This window comes from Octopus sinensis, unplaced genomic scaffold (assembly GCF_006345805.1).
Source record: "Octopus sinensis unplaced genomic scaffold, ASM634580v1 Contig16919, whole genome shotgun sequence".
Lineage (NCBI taxonomy): Eukaryota > Metazoa > Mollusca > Cephalopoda > Octopoda > Octopodidae > Octopus > Octopus sinensis.
Window position 1 is genome coordinate 1 of NW_021834676.1, and position 7,500 is coordinate 7,500.

A 7,500-nucleotide genomic window follows, 5' to 3' on the forward strand; every position below is an offset into this window, starting at 1 on the left:
ATCTCCAAGTTAAAACATGTCTATCTAAAATGTTCTTCTCTCTCCTTAAAATCAAGTCCCCACTATAATCACAAATAATACCAAATTTTTTATAAATTTTAAGCTATCGTACTATACATCCACTAACCTTGCAGATGAAGGAAGAAAGAGCTGGGCCGAGCGTTCCGTACGGGGATTAAGATGACGAGATACAGTAAAAGCGGCAGGAGGTGAAACCGTTAGATACCCGGTTGATATGGCTATACAACTGGTTAGTTTGGGAGATCGGAAGTGGTCAGTGGAAATATAAGGAACTTGGGAGAAGAAGCAAATGACTTGTGAATCAGGAGTTGTACAATTTTGCCGAAAAAATCCTTGTTAATCAGCTGACAGCACAATAATTGTTACACATCTCTCAGTGCCCGGTAAGGTCTTTTTTCCATGATTATTCTGAACAAAGTGCGAAATCATCTGCTTGCATCCCAGCAGCCGGAGATATCAGGGTTCAGGCCAAAGAGGTTGATTACTGACAGAACTCTGGCTCTCCGTGTACTCATTGAACACAAGCGGACCTTTCAGCAGGGGCTGCTTTCAGCCTATGTCGACTTCTGCAAGGCATTTGATTCGGTGAACAGGGATGTTGCTTTGGAGGATTCTGGAGCTGTGAGGTGTACCTCCTCAACAGATTGGGCTGACGATGGCCTTGTACACTGGAACAGTCAGTACAGTTTGGATTGGGGAGCTCAACATCTGGCTTTTTCCCAGTTAGATCTAGGGTCCGTCAGGGTTGGGTCTTGGCTCCTACCGTGTTCAATGCCTGCATGGATTGGATATTTGGCCAAACAGTGGCTCAATCAAGTTGTGGTGCACTCATTGGCGAAACTAGGATTACAGACTCAGATTGTTCTAATAACACAGTTAATCTTGCTGTTTTTCTGGATGCCTTAAGGAATGCTCTCTTTTGACTGCAAGGAAGCAGAACCACTTAGCCTGGGAGTTTCTTGGGTCAGGACGAAAATCCAGTCCTTTGTTGGCTTCTTGGTGGACTCTGCCTTGTTTGTCTTCGATGTGTGATAATGTTGAAGTTGTTGACCACTTCACTTACCTCGGCAATAAGATTCATTGCAACATTGGCTTCAAGTCCAAAGCTCCAAAAAGATTTGAAGTTGGTTCAGCGGACAGGGATGTTTGGTGCTGCCAATATCTTTGGAGGAGAACAAAGGTTCCGGTCTTTACGTCTCTGATCCTCCCTGTCCTTATGAGACACAATCTGGGGCTCCTTGGGAGCTGCCTGAACTCCTTTGGTACCAGGACACTTCGCATGGTTATGGGTTATCATTGGTCAGATTTCATATCCAACCAACGACTCTACTCAGAAACTGAAATGCATCCTGTTACTTCCATGATTTGGGAGCGCCAGCTCAGACTGGTTGGCCTTGTTGCTTGATTTTCTCAGTGAGAACCTTCTTACCGTGCCCTCTTCACTGAGGATCCAGTGGAGTTGACGGCTCGTATTAGTCGACCACAAGCTACATGGTCGCAGCAGATGGTGCTTTCCTCTTCCCACATCCACACACCTGATCTAATCGGTTGACTTATCTTATTTTGGGTACAATGTCAGATATCTGTTAAGAGCAATATCGCACCATATTCTGTATACGACAGAATAAGTTCAAATATTTGATTAGGTTTTAGGTGTGGTCCTAATGAAGTTAGACAGATTGAAATGATGACTTCTTGTAGCTAATGTTTTATTATGTTTTTAATTACCATTATTCTTTGGATTGAAGCATAACGTCCGTTTGATGTTGAAACGCATTGAAACGCATATCAGAAATGCTGAATGAGAAAAATTTTCCTGTCATATCCTGTCCAAGGGCCGTAGTCCTTTATGGAGCCTAGAGTTTATAAAGGGTCAGGAATTGAACGAGAGTGCAGTATTTTAGGGATCTAAAAAGAGATTTTTGTGAAATCCAAGAAACAATCCAGAAAAATTGGGACATGGGATACAAATGTGGGGTCGCCAGGAAAGATGATCAAATCTGACATTTATAATGATTTTGGTGGGAGTCGATGCACTCGACTCTATTGTGTTTATTTACTGACGGCAAAACCACTGCATACATAGATGAGAACTGGGCCCTAGACCGGTGAGGCCCCAAGGCAACTGCCCAGAATGTTCATGCCTTAAGATGTTACTGGTGCCAACAGTTATATGTTAGGGGAATTAATGTTTATAGAGGTTGATGTAGTAGCTGCGGAAGAAATGAAGAAATGGTAATATCGTCTCAATTATCGTCTCACAGACACAGAGTTTAGGCTTTCTGTCTCTTCTACGCCTCCTACAACAGGCTCTACAAAGATTCATTTACCGACACAGTGTAAGCACTAACCCACAGCTACACTGCTTCAGCCCTTTCTTTCCTCTCTACCCACTTCAATAAACTCTAAAAAAATTTTTAAATCACTCGTCACACTGCAATGATTAAGTCACAGGCATAGTTTATCTGCTCGTGTCTCTTCTACATCTACAAAATAGCATCGGCAACTGTGTCTTTGTGGAGGCAGTAGTCGCAGCAATAGGAGAGACGGAACGGAATATACAGTCTCTCTGTACGTTGGTGTGTGCGAGATATTGTGAAGAGGCAGAGAAAAGCAGCAGTGTCTGTGGCTGAGATGTTTCGTTCGGGTTACTTTTGTAGAGGCAGCTCTGGTGGTTATAGAAGAGGCAGAAAAAAATGAAAACTCTACCTGTCTGCTAGTTGTCGCATAGTTAGGTGGATTTTTAAATACAGCTTAAGCAAATGATGGACATAGCAGTAGCAGTAGTAGCAGCAGCAGCAGCAGCAGTAGCAGTAGCAGTAGTAGTAGTAGTAGTAGTAGTAGTAGTAGTAGTAGTAGCGGTGGTGGTGGTGGTGGCGGTGGTGGTGGTGGTGGTGGTAGTAGTAGTAGTAGTAGTAGTAGTAGTAGTAGTAGTAGTAGTAGTAGCGGCAGCAGCAGCAGCATATGTGCCATATATTCGTGTGTGTACAGTTCGTGTGTGCGTACCTCTTAGAACGGAATAATAATATAAATGGTCAGTTAAACCGAGTGGAGACACGTGGTTTGGTGGTTAAGGTGTTGAATTCATGACTGTAAGATTATGGTTTCGATTCCTAGACCGGGTGAAGCGCCTTGTTCCTGAGCAAAACACTTCATCTCATGTTACTCCAGTCCCTTCAGCTGGTAAAAATGAGTAATCCGGCGAGGGATCGGCGTCCCGTCCAGGTGAGAAACATTTACGTCATAGAAACCTGTCCTGTGAGTCTGTACGACTCAAGGAAGAGCAGTTGAACCGTGACATAATATAAACAGCTAAAACACCGAAAATGGAAAGATCTAAAATCTAAGACATGACAAAGAATGCAGCATTGTGAAAGAGCTGAGACACTGATAAACGAAAAGTTCTAAGCATCACAAGAAATAGTTGAACGGCAGATTGAAGAACTTTATAAAGTATTTAGTTTCGAATCGCCATATTACTGCGTACAACATTCTATATAAAATAATATCCGTAAAATACTCTTTCGATTTATTCCATTGTAATCAAATAAATAATTATTATTTGAAAAAAAATTTCATGCACGGCAGTTAATGTAAGGACAATAACTCTACAAGATATATTTTGAGTTATTTCCCTTGGAACAGTAAACTAGTTTTATTAGCAATTTCTTCTATACTTCTGAAATTGGGATTTATGCTCAAACATACATACATACATACATACATACATACATACATACATACATACATACATACATACATACATATACATACATACATACATACATACATGCATACATACATACTTACATGCATACATACAAACATACATAGATACATACATACATACATACATACATACATACATATACACAGGCATACATACATACATACGTACATACATGCATGTATGCATACATACATACGTACATACATGCATGCATGCATACATACATACATACATACATACATACATACATACATACATACATACATACATACATACATACATACATACATACACTATGACACCGTTAGAATCAGATGTGCAGGAGTAGAGGTCCTTTTAAAATTGTTTTTAATACTTTCTTGTACAGTTATGCCGACTCCACCGGTTTACATCAGTAACTGGTTTATTTCTCCAATTATAGTAATAGAAATACTTTTTACTTACCAACGAATAGCAATGGCTCGAAACGGCAAAGACTTTACATTCTTCACGAGCGTCTAACTGTGACACGTGTGTGTGTGTCTGTCTGTCTGTAATGTAATATAGCTAAAATAATGTGTGTGTGTGTGTGTGTGTGTTTGTGTGTGTGTGTGTGTGTGTGTGTGTGTGTGTGTAATAGCGTTTAAATACTTGGGTTCTTTCAAGCTAATATTTAAAACCCTTTATGGATAGCTTTATCTACTTCGAGTTCTACCTTTGAAATACGATTTATTTCACGTTCCTCGAAGTTTTTAAAATTCTGTTGATGTAAACTGTATGAGAGTTTTTTTGTTTTTGTTTTTTTAATATGTCTTGTACCACGAGGAATTCCGTCAGTACAATCATGGCTGAAACTAACAACAACAACTACCGATTAGCCAGTAAGCTACCTCTGAAGACATAAGTACACTTCTCATTTTGCTCAGACTCAACATCTAAAGTAAGATCTACTTCGGTGCTCAGAAAAAGTCTGTGATAATCTTTCTATTAGAAGTAGGAACTGACTGAAAATACTGGGGGTGAAACTCAGCTCAAGTTAAACACCCTTTACAGCGAAACACTTTCACCAACAAACAATTTTCTTTAAAAATAAATGGCTTTAAAAATAAAAGGCGTAGGAGTAGCTGTGTGGTAAGTAGCTTGCTAACCAACCACATGGTCCCGAGTTCAGTCCCACTGCGTGGCATCTTGGGCAAGTGTCTTCTGCTATAGCCCCGGGCCGACCAATGCCTTGTGAGTGGATTTGGTAGACGGAAACTGAAAGAAGCCTGTCGTATATATGTATATATATGTATGTATGTGTGTGTGTGTCTGCTGTGTTTGTCCCCCTAGCATTGCTTGACAAGCGATGCTGGTGTGTTTACGTCCCCGTCACTTAGCGGTTCGGCAAAAGAGACCGATAGAATAAGTACTGGGCTTACAAAGAATAAGTCCCGGGGTCGATTTGCTCGACTAAAGGCGGTGCTCCAGCATGGCCACAGTCAAAATGACTGAAACAAGTAAAAGAGTAAAAGAGTAAAAGAGAGTAAAGAGCTTGTTTTTGTGATGCTTATCGATTTTCTGAAAACACTGAGAACTTGCCAAAAATCTGCCAGAGAAGAGAGGGAGAAATAATGAAAACAAGCAGCTGCCGCCATCACTAAATTCTCGTGTTTCTCCAAATATAGCTGAGTTGAGAGACAACTGTGGAATATATCCATCTTTTCTACTTTTTTGAAACTCTCGTTGAGCAAATTTTCAACAAGATTTCGGAAAAATTCAACTGTTCTAATGTTGAAAGTTATCGACGATATCACTGGAGAGTACGTGGAATCATTTGATGTTAATTACCTTCATTTACGTAATTGCTATAATTCTTAAAGAACACCTGCGAGAAGTCTGCAGTATACATGGTAATGAATTTACTGAGCGGAAGCAAGCCAGATGGAAGACAAGACCTAAGAAGACACTAACAATCTGTACCGCCATATTGGACGGTTAATCACGATAATAAAACAGATGGGAAGTAATGAGTTAACACCTCATCAATTACATCTTAGGAGTAAATTAACAAAACTCTACAGTGACTCTTCACACTAGGCTCTTGGCACGAACTCGAAATACTCTAAATGGGACGAACTCGGGACGCTGAGTAGAAAACTCGGCTACCGTAAGGAAATTCTCAAACGAACCAATATAAAGAACAAACTTGCTTCGAAGCCAAACACATTATACAGAGAGGTGAGGGAGGAAACCATTGCTGTTAAGAAACACCCTTTCTCAAGATCTTGAATTATTCTAGTCTAAAATCTGGAATGAAAAGAGGAATTTACTCTTCTGGCATCCTGGCTCAATTCAGTTAGGAGAGAATACTGTAAAACATAAACAACAGACGGAGAAACTTTCGTCAGAGCTGTAATCAAACTGCATAATGGGAAGGCAACAGGAAGAGAGCTAACAGTTGAATATTGGTACAACAAGATGACAGTTTACAGAAGAAAATCCTTAATATGTATATTGAAAAGGACTATGGAAAGTCATACTGATGTATCAAATTGGCTTGCAAAATGGCACGGCCGAATCTTGTGGCCAAGAATGAAACCATCGAGTTGGTGGAAAGCTATAGCCCCATCGCTTGCCTAGACTTTATGTAACCAACAGCAAACAAACCGCCTCAACCAATTCTTCCCGGATCATTGCGAGGCCAACGACGAGAGGCAAGTAGGAGGAAAGAAGGGAGTGTGGGGTTGGGACGAATAACATTTGATTGATAAACTTGTAAGAAAACACCGTAAGTAGCCTTGCGACAGCAGGCGTTCGACTCTGTTCCCTCTTCGTGACTGTTGAAGTGTCTACGTGTGGCAAAAGTCCCTGCTGCCTTACTTGCTGTTATTGAGAGTTTAACAAAGACCTGGACAATAATTCTGACACAACTGAGAGCGGAACGATCGCCTCCAATGTTATAAATATTCCAAAGGGAATATTCCAAGGAGGTAGCACCATTTGCAGTACCAGTGGTGATTCCAACATTTGGCATACATAACATGCCTGTCGACGAAATCCACTCCATAGACATTAAAACCTGCAAGATACTAACATCAGTTGGAAACTTCCACAGAAATAATGACATCGACAGACTCTACTAAAGAAGAGACAAAGGAGGAGGTAGAGGCTTGAGATCAGCGCACACAGCTTTCTGATGTCGTATAAATCTCTCGGACAGCAGCAAAAAAGAAATACACTCACTTACAACAAAAAGGGGTGACAACAACATTCTACGTGTCGGCAGCGAGCTCCTCGGGAAGATCTCTCTTCCTGATAACCTCTTGTACAATTCAGCATACGAAAAAAAGACTAAGCATGGTTATGTTTTCCGAAGACTTGAAGACAGTAATAACAACACAAGTGCAGCCGCCCGTGAACTCGTGAGCGCTACATTACATCGTATTTCGAAGGCTATGCATTTTCAATCCAAGAAGAAGGAATTGTTGCTAATTATCTAACAATTAAAAGAGATGATGGAGCCTTTAGAGTTCTAAGATGCAACCGAAAATGTAGATTATGTCATATTTCTGTGGAAGACATCACACTTGGGATTAGCAGCTGTCCGGAAATGTCATCAAAGTGCTGTGACATGACGCTGTTGCAAAAACATTATACAATGCCATTAGGAAACAAGACTGTCGTGGAATAAATACAGAGAATCCCCCTGTCGTTGAATGCGTACATAACTATCAGCAGAGGGAATACTGTTGGAAGATTCCCATCAAAACATTGGTCGAGTGTAAATA

General features: G+C 40.6%; 1 protein-coding gene across 1 annotated transcript in view; it reads right to left on the bottom strand.

Annotated features, from left to right (window-relative positions):
- Window positions 1-4,320: 4,320 nt before the first annotated feature.
- The window catches only part of LOC115230958 (filaggrin-2), a 7,800-nt gene continuing 4,620 nt past the window's right edge, over window positions 4,321-7,500 (bottom strand). The window contains exon 2 of the transcript XR_004997604.1: window positions 4,321-4,363. The gene's annotated coding sequence lies outside the window, so the exon portion shown is untranslated. The remainder of the gene's footprint in view (window positions 4,364-7,500) is intronic.